This window comes from Capsicum annuum, chromosome 7 (assembly GCF_002878395.1).
Source record: "Capsicum annuum cultivar UCD-10X-F1 chromosome 7, UCD10Xv1.1, whole genome shotgun sequence".
Classification (NCBI taxonomy): Eukaryota; Viridiplantae; Streptophyta; class Magnoliopsida; order Solanales; family Solanaceae; genus Capsicum; species Capsicum annuum.
In genome coordinates this window covers 222,078,895-222,094,192 of record NC_061117.1, presented here as the reverse complement: position 1 = coordinate 222,094,192, position 15,298 = coordinate 222,078,895, and positions in this window count along the sequence as shown.

Sequence of the window (15,298 nt, the reverse complement as noted above, 5' to 3'; positions counted from 1 at the left end):
TTTAACGTATTTAAAATGTATATAGGTGGGTATATATAGTGTATATTGAAAAAAAGTTTTTTATTTTTTATTTTTGATCGGGTTTGATCGAATTTTTAACTGGGTTTGATCGGATTTAGGTGGGTTTGACCGGGTTGGGTTAAGTGGGCCGGGTTAGGGTTGTTTTTAAAATTTTTACTGTTGAGCCCGACCCAGCTCAGCCCACTTAATCCCAACCGGGCTCGGCCCGCAACTCGGATAATTTTAATGGGCCGATTTCGAGTTGGCTCGGCCTGACCCACTTGACAGCCTTAGCAGGGATGTTACCTTTGATGAATCTGCCATGTTGAACAAGGTAAATCCAGAGAAAGCTGGTAGTACTATAAAGCAGGTGGAGTTTGAGTAGATAGTAGTGACCCCAGAACGAAGCACCACCACTGACTTGTAAGACCCCATAAGTTTTTCGAGTCGTTAAAGCCTTTTAAGGTTGTCAAGAGAAGCTTAGCACTCAAAATTTGGCTAAGTGTTGAAACTTTTTCATTTCCATAAGCTTTTGAACTTCGATGAATTATTTCGTGACCTTTCCGACCTCTGTTTCTTAATTTTCAAGTTGTGTTATGATTGGACAAACTCATAGCACATCTCGGGTAAGTTTCAGAAGTTTTTGGATAGCGTAAGGCATGTTTGGATTTCAAAAATAGTAGCTAAAGGCTATTATAGGGCGCCGCCAGCTCTTACCCCCTCTCTAAGCAAGGCGCCGCCCATCTCTTATCCCTTTTCTAAGTAGGGTGCCGCCCTGGTCTCTCCCAGGGACTAAGCAGGGCGTCGCCCTGTCTATAGCCCTGAGCCAAAAATTCCAGTTTTCAATTCGTAGTTCCAAAGGCAAAGCTATAATTTTCCATCCCCTACACATGTTCTCTAATACGAAATTTCTCATTATTTCACGCAAATATACAAGTTTCCTGTCAATTTTCATCAAGAATAAGACTTAGGGTTCATAGTTCAAGACCCAAATCATCAAGATTCCTCCCTTAATCTTCCGAGAATCAAGAAACTAAGGTATGCAGATGTTGATTCTTAGGTTCCTTCCACCCAAGAAGTTCAAAAATCCTCTTTAAAGTTTCAAGATTATATTTTTATGAATTTTCATGATTTATGTGGTTTGAAGTTGAAGTTCATGTTGATATTGAGTTTTAGTTCATGTTTTGATCATAAAGATGCAAGTATTGACGTTAGTGTGTATTGATTATATGATATTCATGTTAAAACCTCTTCAAGAAGCATGTTGAATTATATAATCATGTTAATTAGGTGTAATGAATTGTTGTATGACCAAAGTGTGCCTCCCATATGTTTGATAGAATGCTTATATGAAGCAAATAGTACCATTGAAGCATGTTAAGTATAAAATCCCTAATTTTGTGAAGTGTAATGCATGCCAAGTGTTTGTTGAAATGCCAAGATGAGTGAAGTATGTCATGTTACATGTACTCCCTATTTATGTGAATTTCCTTGTTGAATAAGTTATGAGGCAATAGAATGCGTCCATATACAATTTACATATTGAATATTCCCAAGTGCTTGAAGTGATACTTCTTTGATCATGTTGCTAATGATAGACTATTGTTATGATGTTGATGTCGGTTATGTATTCAAAGAGTCATGTCTTGTCAGTTTCCTTCTAGAGAGTCCTAGGGGTACTTATACCCAAAAAATATAGTTGTGTTCCTAGAGCCGAGTCAGTCTCAATATAATCTCAGTCGTTCTATGATCAATAGAACTCAATCAGTGACAGAACATTAAGAAAACTCAGTAATCTCAGTATTCAGTCTAATCAAGCTCAGTATTCAGTTCAGACCCTGGTAGTGTTTAGTACTCAGTTCAGATTTCAGTAAAGCTTAGTAAGTTACAGAACCTAGTTATATTCTAACAGAAAATAGAAATCAGAAGTATTACATCAGATAACGGAATCAAGTGAACTCAGTCAGATTAGTCAAGTAAGATAATCAGTAATAAGATTCATCTCAGTCTAAGTTTAGTTAAGAATCCGTTCAGTGTCTTTCAGTTGGGAGTAAGAACTAGCACCGAGCGAGTGCAGGGATGACGAATTTCCCATTAGAGAGGCAGAGTTGTTAGGAGCAATCCCCATACTCTAGAACTGCGTAGCCAGCACAGGATGAAAAGTCACCCGTTAGATAAAGGCTTGACTATCTGGAGGAGTCACCCGTAGCCTTAGGCCTGACTTCCTCTTTAGGGTCACCCATTAGAGAGGCTTTACCATAGAAATGTCTTTACCTATGGTACGGTATTGACACCCTTCCAACTGGGGTTACAGGTTAGACCCCACTAGATTAGATCCGGGGTATATCGGTTAAGTGAGAACTCCCACAGTTTCAGAATCAGTCTTCAGAGTAGAACTCAGAAATTAGGACTGCTAGATACAATCATTTAGCTCAGTAAAGAACTTAGATAGTTCTGTAGATTTATAGACCACTCGCTAGAAAGGCCTGGTCTCACCTAAAGTTAACCAGTATCAGTACGAATAGATCCATAGACCACCCGGGCTAGAAAGGCCTGGTGTCACACAAAGTTAATCAGTATCAATACTAACAGATTTAGAGATCACCCGTCAGATAGGCCTGATATCAAGTTCAGTCAATCTTTATCATTATCGAAAGATTCAGACATCATCCGCTAGATAGGCCTGATCTCAAATTTAGATTTAATCATCTGTTATCATTAATTAATAGACTTGAAGATCATCCGCTAGATAGGTTTGATCCCAATTTTTGTCAGTTGATATTAGTAAGCTCAGAGCTCAGTTATGAGTAGACTCAATTATTCAGTATTCCAGATTTAGTAGACTTAGTCATCAGTAAGCCAGTATTCAGAAATGAGTGTTCAGAACTCAATTATTGAGATTAGCAAACTCAGTCGTTAGAATTTCAAGTATCCAGAAGTCAGTATTCAGTGTTACTATTATTTCAGTTAAAGTGTATGCGTTCATGCATGAATCTTCATTTAGTACTCTCATGTTATTCAGTTAAGTTATGATCATGCATAAGCCCTTGCATTTAGCCTACATCATCTTGTATACCAGTACATTCCCATGTACTGATGCATTTGTGCTATGGTGCTTTACTTTACACCATAGGTTCAGAAGCACGGGAGCCAGAGCACCCTTAGAAACTCAGTTCCAGTCAGCAGCAGTAGACGTAGCAGTGAGTCCTCCTCTTTTGAGGATGATTATTATTTCAGTACAGTATTATATTTAGTTTATTTTTAGTAGGCGGAGTTAGTTGGGGACTTGTCCCATTCAACTCCTTATTCAGACAGTTTAGAGGCTTTCAGACTATAGAGTTTTCCGACAGATGTATTAGTATTCAGTTTTGAGTATTTTAGATGTTTTGAACCTTATGACAAGTTTTAGCGAGTTTCTGCATGTATTATATTATATTAGGCAGTGCTCAGGTGTAGATATCATAAGGGGGTTAGCTTATGATCCTTCGAGGCCATGAGCACCGTGTGACGTTCTGGTTTTAGAAAATTGGGGCATTACAAACTTGGTATCAGAGACTAAGGTTCAATAGCATCCTAGGAAGTCTGAAAAGCCGCATCTAGTAGTGTCTTGTGCATGGGTATGTTGCATGCCACATTTATGTACAAGAGGCTATAAGATGTTTTAGGAAAAGTTTCCCTTCTTTCAGTATTCATGTCGTGCGAGAAAGTTTAAGTTCCAGTTAATTCTCAGTCTAATCATTTTCTCTTCCGTTTTCAAAATATGCCTCCAAGAAGAGAACTGGAAGTCAGTCAGACCCTCTGCCCGTAGATCCAGAGAATGAGAGCGTGTCACACGCAGAGTTTTGGGCAGCTTTTCAGGCGCTAGCCCAAGCAGTGACAACTAGTGTTCAAGGCAATCTTTAGGATGAAGCCCCACCTTAGTAAGATGGGGGTTTAGCCACAGCCAGAATCAGAAATTTCATGAAAATAAATTCTCCATAATTCTTTGGGTCAGTCGAAGGCGAGGACCCACAACTTTATCTTGAGGAGGTGAAGAAGATCACCCAAATCGTTCATGTGTCCGAGGAGGAGAGTGTAGAGTTAGCTACCTATAGGCTGAAAGATATTGCTCATGATTGGATAGTGATATGGAAGAAGAGTATAGGGGAGGATACCACTCCCATGACTTGGCAAGTATTTTAGGATGCCCTTCTAGATAAGTTTTTCCCTCTAGAAATGAGAGAATCTAAGGTAGAAGAGTTTATAAACCTAAGTCAAGGCTCCATGACAGTGAAGGAGTATTGTCTTAAGTTCAACCTGTTAGCTAAGTATGCTCCTGACTTGATAGCTGACCCTAGAGTGAGTATGAGTAAGTTTGTTACTGGTGTATTCGGATTGGTGTTAAAGGTGTGTAGAACTGCCATGCTCAATAGAGATATGGACCTTGCTAGGTTGATAATGCACGCCCAGCAAATTGAGGCAGATAAATCTAAGGAGAAAGAGAGAGCTAATAAGAGAACCAGAATAGGTAATTATAGTTTTTCCTAGCCAGGTTCAAGGGCGGTAATCGTTCTCAGCACAGTAAAAAAAATTTAGTCCCAATTCCATCCTCAGCTAGTGTACCCGTACTTCAGTTCAGAGATGACAGTCATAATGGGGTACTAGGCTCCAAAGCCTAGAGTAGTCTGAAAAGTGAGCATACCTATCTGCTTTATGGAGAGTGTGGAAAGATTCACCTAGGTATGTGTAGAAAAAATAACCATGTATGTTTTGGATGTGGCAAGACAGGCCACAGGATGCGGGAGTGTAAAGTGTTAGCTCATAGGGGCAGAGATTCACGTCAGCGTCAGAATAAATTTTATGCGCTTCAGAATCGCCATGACCAGAAAAGTTTCCCTGACATAGATTCGGCTATGTTATGAGTCTTATATCTTTATAGTATGCATTTTTAGATCCTTTGCTCCCATTTGAGCTTAAGTTTTTAGCATGAGTTAGTTAGTAGAGCAAGCATTCAGTTTAGCAGTCAGACAGTCAGATTTGCATAGTTTGTTTTCTCATCTTTTCATCCAGTCAGGCTATCAGAATCTCAGGCCTATAACTAATCCAAGATAGAATATAGTAGTGGTTGCAAGTATCACTCAATTCATGCATCATATATTAGTTTCAGCTTTCAGATCTTTAGTTATGATCCGATTCGTAGATGCCTTGTGCATCACCCCAGTACATCAGCGAAGTAAGTGTTCTTAGAGGGACATAGTGTCCCAAGGGGGAGATACCCTATAACTCCCCGACATTTTCAAATTCCTTAAACCTATTCAGTGTTATGCTCAGATTCTCTTCACAAGCTTTGCCTCAGTTATTATTGCATAGTCAGTCATGCTTTCAAGAGTAAGTTCAGTCAGAACTCCATGCATTAGATATGCATGTCCAGTAGAAAAGTTCAGCTCATCAGTGTATTCAATCATGCATTCATGAGAATAACTCAGTCACAGATCCATGCATCAGATATGCATATTCATTATGAGAATTCAGCTTATCAATAATTTCAACTGAGTATTCTATGCATCATCTATGCATATTCAAGTAGAAAATTCAGTATGTTAGTAGTTGCCGTCATATAGATATGTTTTAGATGTTCTCATCCCATTTGTAAGTCCAGTCGATCAGTACTCTCAGCCTAACAAGCGACATTCGAGGACGAATGCTCTCAAGGGGGAGATAATGTAAGATCGCATAAGTTTTTTGAGTCGTTAAAGCCCTTTAAGGTTGTCAAGAGAAGCTTAGCACTCAAAATTTAGCTAAGTGTTGAAACTTTTTCATTTCTATAAGCTTTTGAACTTCGATGAATTATTTTGTGACCTTACCGACCTCTGTTTCTTGATTTTCAAGTTGCATTACGATCGGTCAAACTCATAGTACATCTCGGGTAAGTTTCGGAATTTTTTGGATAGCGTAAGGTATGTTTGGATTTCAGAAACAATAGCTAAAGGCTATTGCAGGGCGCCGCCAGCTCTTGCCCCCTCTCTAAGAAAGGCGCCGCCCATCTCTTACCCCTTCTCTAGGCAGGGCGCCGCCCTAGTCTCTCCCAGGGACTAAGCAAGGTATCGCCCCATCTATTGCCCCGAGCCAAAAATTTCATCTTTCAGTTCGTAGTTCTAAGGGCAAAGCTGTAATTTTCCAGCCCCTATATATGTTCTCTAACACGAGATTTCTCATTATTTCACCCAAATATACAAGTTTTCTCCCAATTTTCATCAAGAACAAGACTTAGGGTTCATAGTTTAAGACCCAAATCATCAATATTCCTTCGTTAATCTTTCGAGAATCAAGAAACTAAGGTATCCAGATGTTGATTCTTAGGTTCCTTCTATCCAAGAAGTTCAAAAATCCTCTTTAAAGTTCCAAGATTATATTTTTATGAATTTTCATGATTTGTGTGATTTGAAGTTGAAGTTCATGTTGATATTGAGTTTTAGTTCATGTTTTGATCATAAGGATACAAGTATTGACGTTAGTGTGTGTTGATTATATGATATTCATGTTAAAGCCTCTTCAAGAAGCATGTTGAATTATGTAATCATGTTAATTAGGTGTAATGAATTGTTGTATGACCAAAGTGTGCCTCCCATATGTTTGATAGAATGCTTATATGAAGAAAATAGTACCAGTGAAGCATGTTAAGTATAAAAGCCCCAATTTTGTGACAAGTAATGCATGTCAAGTGTTTGTTGAAATGCCAAGATGAGTAAAGTATGTCATGTTGCATGTACTCCCTATTTATGTGGATTTCCTTGTTGAATAAGTTATGAGGCAATAGCATGCCTCCATATACAATTTACATGTTGAATATTCCCAAGTGCTTGAAGTGATACTTCCTTGATCATGTTGCGAATGATAGACTATTGTTATGATGTTTATGTTGGTCATGTATTCAAGGAGTCATGTCTTGTCAGTTTCCTTCTATCGAGTCCTGGGGGTACTAATACCCGAAAAATATAGCTGTGTGTCTAGAGCCGAGTCAGTATCAAGATAATCTCAGTCGTGCTATGATCAATAGAACTCAGTCAGTGACAGAATATTAAGAAATCTCATTAATCTCAGTATTTAGTCTAATCAAGCTCAATATTCAGTTCAGACCCTGATAGTATTTAGTACTCATTTCAGATTTCAGTAAAGCTTAGTAAGTTACAGAACTTAGTCATATTCTGACAGAAAATAGAAATCAGAAGTATTCTGTCAGATAACGAAATCAAGTGAACTCAGTCAGATCAGTCAAGTAAGATAATCAGTAATAAGAGTCAGCTCAGTCTAAGTTCAGTTAAGAATCCGTTCAGTGTCTTTCAGGTGGGAGTAAGAACTAGCACCGAGCGAGTGCAGGGATGACAACTTTTCCGTTAGAGAGGTAGAGTCGTTAGGAGCAATCCCTATAATCAAGAACTGCATAGCCAGCATAGGATGAAAATTCACCCGTTAGACAAAGGCTTTACTATCTGCAGGAGTCACCCGTAGCCTTAGGCCTGACTTCCTCTTTAGGGTCACCCATTAGAGAGGCTTGACCATAGAAATGTCTTTACCCGTGGCACGGTATTGACACCCTTCCTGATGGGGTTACAGGTTGGACCCTACTATATCAGATCCAGGGCATGTCGGTTAAGTCGAACACTGTTTAAACTTGATTAATATCTTGCACATTTGAAGTTGGCGCCTCACGGTGCAAAGTTGGAAGCACCACAAAAGATTTTTTTCTATTATTTGTTTGTTCTAGAAGATTTGTATTTTGGTGGGATTGAAATTGATCCAAGGTGGAGATTTGTTAGTTTTGGCTCAATTTTTGTCCCACATCGGAAAAATGTCATTTGGGGAGGGATTTTAGAGTTATAAAAGAACTCTTCCTCCTTCCATTTGTATCATCCCAAATTTGTTCTCTTCTCCCACAATTGATAAAAACATTGGGTGCTCGGAGATCAAGCCTAATTGGCTGAACTCCATTATCAAATTTTTAGGTGTCTTTATTTTTAGTATTCAATATTATTTATCGGATATTTTTGGTTGTTTTTGTTATTAGTGGAAAAATTGCCCGATTTTCCCAACAAGTTTCTCATCTCTATTTCTTTTTAGGTGGGTGAGGGTCTGAGAAACAACCTTTGTACCTCCAAAGTAAGGATTACACTGCGTGAACTTTATTTCTTTTCAGACCTCACTTTGTGAGTTTATACTAAATATGTTGTTGTGGTGGTGTTCATATTAAGATTGTCCTTTAGATTATACATCAATTACTTTGCCTTAATTCTAAAAGTCCTCTATATTTTGTTTAGTTTTTGATCAGTTACGTTAGCATTTTTGATATGTCCTATATTATATTAATATGAATTTACTGAGAGCAATAATAATGGAGTCCAACTTAAAACTAACATATTTAAAACTAAAGAATATAAAAATCGTTGAACCTGTTGGTATAGCAGGAAATCTGATCCCGACAAGAAAGTCATTGTTGTTATAGGTAGAATGTCGTTATAAAGAAGTAAAATATAACATAAAAAATCGGTTTCAGAAAAAATCAGGCTACTATAGTGAAATATCGTTATATTGAGGTGACAGTATAGAGAGATCTGACAGTTAAAACATTTACTTATCAGATAAGATCAAATTTAAATATGTGTTTATTATTATGTCTTAATTAAAGTATTTCAATCTTGTTAAGATAACCGGGTTTAATGTCTTCCTTTTCAAAACAAATAAAAATTCTTTCAAGTTAACTGATGAAAAGATATTCTAATGCCAATCTTTTAATAGAGGGGAATTGTTAATGAAAGAAATACAGAAAATAATATTTTCAATTACCGAAAGGAAAGTCAAAAACTCTCTCCTTTTTCTATTCTAGATGCCCGTTCCCGTGTATTGCAGGCATATCCTCGTCGACATTATTTGTAACATTGTCGTTACAAACATGTTAGAAATCGGGCAGAAATAACACAACCACAAGCAGAAAGAAAACAAGAATACACAAATTTATGTAAAAATTCTTGCGAAAAAAACCACAGACAAAGGCAAAGGAGTTTCACTATAATGGAGCGGAGAGAATAACGTGGAGACTATGTCTCAATTTTGTGTATTTTCTTAACACCCAAAACAACCCCTAAATACACTTATATAATACGTGCATACAAATAAGTCCTACACCCCAAAACATAAAGGTCCTATCGGCTCAATCCTTACCCTACCATCATAGACCCCATTAAAAATCACAAGAATGGGTCGCACCGTGAAACTTTATAGGCCAAATCAATAAAATTCGTGTCACAACTCTAAAAAAATATTACTGAAGAGTTTCAACTTTGAAATTTCTCACTAAAGCAATACAGTATATTCTCACCGACAATGTTTGTAATATCCAGTCGTTACAAATATTATTAAAGAGTTTCAACTTTGAGATTGCTCGTTAAATCAATATTGCACAAAATCTAGGAATAAAATTCAACTATATCCAATATAGATATTAGATTATGAGTATATCTACAATAGAATTTGTTTGCAAAATAGTACATTCTTCGACTTTCATGAAAAAATTAATTTACGAGAGAAGAAAAAGGAAGCACCCTTTTATCGATTATACCATAAAACTCTGCAACGATGAGCCTTCTTTTCCTGTTTGATTAAATTAATGGAGACAACCATTAAAGAGAGCATACCAAGGAATGAAATTTGCAGTATCTATCAAAATAAAAAAAAATGAATTTAATAAAAGTAAGGAAGGAAGACACAATGGAAAGACATGTCAGTATCTTTCATAAATCAGTAATGTGTTTGGCATTTTAAGGTAAATAGAAACACTAATCCCAACAATAGCTACATCTCAATTCTAAATAAATGAGGATCAACTATATGAATCTGTAACACCCCGCATTTTTGGGTTACAATTCAAACCGTTGTTTTTACGTGTATAGAATCAAACTCAATGATTCTTACATAAATTTAAGTATGTTGATCTATTATGGGGTGTGCAAACCCATTTGTACATGAATTGAGGTCATAAATGTTTCCTAACTCAAAGACGATTTGAGAACTTTTCTATCGAATAAGTTTTAGTGAACTTTTTAACTTGAGTCAACTTTCAACGATCATTACTTCTAGTATATAATTCTTTACGTGTCCGAATATATACTAAATAAAATATCTTTGAGTATTATTTCCAATGCAAATGGTTTCACCTTAATGTGATATCGGAGTGAAAAGTTATGCACGATTTACCTCAGCATGTCCGTCTGTCAACATGGTGACGACTTGAGGTGATAAGCCATCAACTAAGTGACGAGCTATCAACCTTGTCGTCAGACTTAACCAGAAACACCCTGCATCACTAAAGAAAAGGTGATGGCTAGGTTCACAAGCCGCCAACTAGTTGACAGGCTATCAACCAAGTCGTCAAGCTTAACCAAAACATGAAAAGAAGGTGACAACTAGGCTGATAAGTCATCAACTAGTTGAAAAGCTGTCAACTAAGTAATCAACTAAAAATTTCTGCAACTTTTATTCAATTTTTTTAGGGGTATTTTGGTCTTTTCTTCACTATAAAACCTACCTCCATGATTTAAAAACACTCTTTAAAATGACAATTGCTTCCCATGATATGTCGTTTCTCATCGCTCATTCTCCTCTCCACTCTCAAGACATAAAAGTTAGGGTTTCTTTCAAGGCATATTTTCAAGATTAGACTTCAATCTGTTTCGAATTCTTGTTCATCTAAAAGGTACGTGGGGCTATCCTAAACCTCATGGGCGTAGTTTATAGTTTTTAAAAGTTTTAAAGACATGAAATTATGTATATAAGAAGGGTTTTGAAAACACACTTTGAAGAACATGCATCATGTACCCATTTTGATAAGATTATCATGATGAAGTTTTCCATAAGTTTCAATTATATTTATGTGCTTAAACATTATATGTTATCAAGAATCCAATACGAGAGCAAGCTTTATGAAATTTCCCTCTCACCATGAAATTTGTATAATATAACATGTCATGGGTTGTCTAATTACATGCCTTAAGAATGAATCAAATATTTTACTAACAATTATGGTCTTGATGTTGGTTACGGTTTGATGAAAGGGTGTTTTATCGATTTATAAATGTTTTATGTCCTAATGAAAAATTGCATTTGTTTAATGATAGAGATGATCAGTAAGATCCGGCAAAATCATGTGTCTAAAATCAGCCCTTAAAAAGCTCCTTAAAGGATCCCAACACTAAGAAAATTTTATCTTAGTATTCAACACTTAGTCTCATTTTAAACCTTTGAAATTTAGGGATTTATTTGATGACCTTCCCAGCCTCCATTTTTTGATTTTTAAGTTGCGTTGCGATGGGGCAAGGTCATAGTACATCCCGGGTGAGTTTTAAAATTTTTGGAATAGTGTAAGGGAATGTTTGGTATGCCAAACCAGTAGCTCAACGTGATCAGCCCGGCGCCCTGGTAATCGCCTTGCTCCAGGCAGGGCGACGCCTTACTAGTCCGACGGACTAAGCAGGGCAGCGCCTTGGGTATCACCTTGGGCAAAATTTCAGCATTCCACATCTGTGTTTCCAAGGGAAAAATGGTTATTTTACCTACCTTATATAAGCTTAAAAACATAGGATTTAGCCCCATTAGCACCAAAATATAGTCGCTTCTCTTAAAAACTCTCAAGAACAAGTTAGAGTTTTCAATTGGGGATTCAAATTCAAGAAAAGCTCCCCGTCAATCTTTGTAGAATCACAAACTAAGGTATGTTAAAGTGTTGATTTATAGATTCTTTCCATCCATGAAGCTGAAGAATCTTGTTTTATTTATAAATCGTGATGTTTATGTTGTGGGTTCTTATTAACCATGTTGTTGATGTTGAATGATTCCCAAGTTGGAATTTTTATGTGTTTTTATGAAAGTAGGTTAGCATATGAGTTGAACTATACTTTAAACACAAGGTTAATGATCATGACACATAGATTTATATCCAAATCTTTTGATGAGAGTTTACACACGTAGGAACGATGATTCAAAGTCTTGTCCGAAAATGCAGGGTGTTACATTTAGTGAGGTTGACGAGTCTTGAATGATATACTAATTCATTGGCAATTTCACACAAAAGGCATATGTTGCACAGAACAAGCTTCCGGAGTAGTGATCCAAGTGAAACAGATGGATCTCATGATAGCAGATTTGAGTCTCGGATGGTTTTATTTGCAGAGAATGTCGAAAGTAAGCATTGAAAATTAAAGCCTACCGGGAGAAAACAACATAAAAGATATGTACTTTTGGGTTCACGTAAGAAAGTTAGTTATGTTACATAACCCTTATGGAAATAGAATTTGAATAAACCTATTGGTCAGTACTTTCAGGCATATTGTCAAACAGCTTTACTACAACAAAATTTTTCACCATTCATTATTATTTTTGTTGTTGATTCCACTTCAGAATGCTTCCATAGGATATCATAAATGTTGTATTTCAAATTAAATAGGAAAAATGTACCGAGAATTATTAGGATTGATTCATGTGCACACACACTAGATCTACAAAGAGGATGATGAAAATGAGAGAGAGAGTTCGTGAGACGAGAGAGAGAGATGTATGAGAATTAATTTCGTGGTAACACGCGTGGGTAAACTCCACGGCAGACGGGATATTTATATTAATGATTCAGAGTATGTACAATTACATAGAGAAATGAGAATAAAAGGTACAACCTAAAATTTACGTCGGGTCGCTGTTCACCGCGAAGGGTGAACCGCGTGAACATTAATATATAACAGTACATCACATATTAATCAGGCTCCACAACCAAACAATTCTCCCACTTGGAGACTGATTCTGTCATCCAAGAATTTACATTCTAAAAAAAAATATTCCTCCATCATCAATATCTCCGCTGCACCGCAACATCTGTAAACACAACTATAGAAAACTAACTAAGGTTTTGCACAACCTTAGTTTACCAACATCCACACATTTTATCAATATGTTTGCTGGATTCTTTGCACCCTCTATCTTTTCCAAACACATATCACTGTCTTTCATTGTCCTACGAGTGAAATGGTACCATCTTATAATGTTCTTCATCTTCAAATGATAGACCGGGTTCTTCACCAACTGTATGGCACTCTGGCTATCTGTGTAAAGAATCTTCTCACGTTGCTTCTTGCCCAGTTCTTCCAGATAATCTTCCAGCCATATCATCTCCTTTCTAGCTTCAGCTATTGCCACATACTCAACCTCAGTAGATGAAATAGCAACGCACTTCTGAAGCCTGGACATCCAACTCACTGTTGTACCACCTACGGTGTAAATATATCCAGAAGTACTCTTGCTCGAGTCCACATCCTCACCAAGATCAGCATCAATAAAACCTTGTAGAATCACTTTGCCATTGCCAAAACAAAGTGAAGTACTGGATGTACCTCTCAGATATCTTAGAAGCTACTTCACAGCTTCCCAATGCTCTTTTCCAAGGTTTGCCATATACCTGCTAACAACTCCCACTGTATGTGCTATGTCAAGTCTAGTGTAGAGCATAGTGTACATCAGACTTCCAACTGCAGAAGCATATAGAACAAGTGCCATGTGCTCCCGCTCCTAAGCTATCTTCGGTGACTGCTCCTTTGACAATTTTATATGATTTGCCAATGGAGTAGTCCTGGGTTTAGCATCATTAACTCTAAATCTGGACAGCACCTTCTCAATGTACTGCTCTTGGGATAGATTTAAAGTGCCAGCACATCTATCCCAAGAAGTCCTCATCCCAAGAACTTGCTTCGCTGCACCTAAATTTTTATCTCAAACTCAGAAGACAGACTTTCCTTCAGAGAGTTTATCTCCTTCATACTGGATCCTGTAATCAACCTATTATCCACATACAAGAGTAAAAATACATAAGAATCGGTGTATTTCTTGAAGTAGCAACACTGATCCTTTTCACTCTTGCGGAAGCCACTCCTGTTCATAAAGAAGTCAAACTTCTTGTACCACTGTCTAGGTGGTTTCCTCAGCCCATACAAGCTCTTGTTGAGCTCGCACGCCATGTGTTCCTTGCCTGGAACTACAAAATCTTCTGGTTGCTGCATATAGATTTCCTTATCCAATTCTCCATGTAAAAACACAATTTTCACATCCATTTGCTCAATATGCAAATTCTCCGATGCAATAATACTCAATAAAATTCAGATAGTAGTTAATTTCACAACAGGAGAAAAATTTCAGCATAATCAATACCTTTCCTTTGTGAATATCCTTTAACTGCTAACCGAGCCTTGAACCTTCTTTTGCCATCTGGTTCTGCCTTGATTTCGAACACCCACTTGTTTAACAAGGCTCTCTTCCCTGCAGGTAACTCAGTCAACATCCACGTGTTATTCTTCTCAAGTGAGCTCATCTCATCATCCATGGCTTACTCCCACTTGATTGAATCCTCCACCTACAAGGCCTCAGCAATAGACTCTGTGATAAAATACAAACAAGGAGAACACGAAACACACTCCAAATCAGTCTAGTAATCTTAAGGATCCGAGGACCTTTTTGGAGACCACTCTCGGATTTGCTACCAACAAGAAGAATACAAGATTCAATTATGTATATAATACCCAAAATAGCATTAACACGTGAAGAACAAGAGGATTACAATAATAACAACCAACGGTTTCAACAACACAAGAAACAACAACAAAAGATTACACTAAATAAAGGGATAGAAAGATAGACTACATGAAGGCATAATCTTAAGAACCCAAGAGCATATTCCACTCTTGAACCCTTAACACTACACACTACAATTCACATATCTCTTACGTGGCACAAGAGGGACCTCGATCTCCCAAGCATCCAATCTTTCCAAGCTTGAATCCAACACGAGTGATTCCACACTTAAGTTGAAATCCCTAGTTACAATGTTTGGACATAGGGGCCTTTCTCACAAGAGAGAAATGTCTAAGTGTCTGCAACTTTCAATATTCATCAAAACTAAAGACTAAAACCCTACATTATTCTATTTATAGTGTATTACAAATAATAGGTAAAATGATCAAAAGGTCCCTTTAATGAAATGTGACCAAGGGCGCCCTTGGAGTGCAAGTTTAGGGTCGGTTTTGGTGTGATCCAATGTCTTCTCCACACTTTACTTGAATGCTTTATTAGACTGGTCCAATGCATTCTCACATATGTGTATCCTCATGGTCGTACTAGTATCACTCTGGTTCTCCTTCATCAGTCAACAATAGATAATATAATGATGGTGAATACCTATCTTGTGCTCTAATAGTCCTGGATAATCTCTTTAAAACCTTCTCAGGTGTCA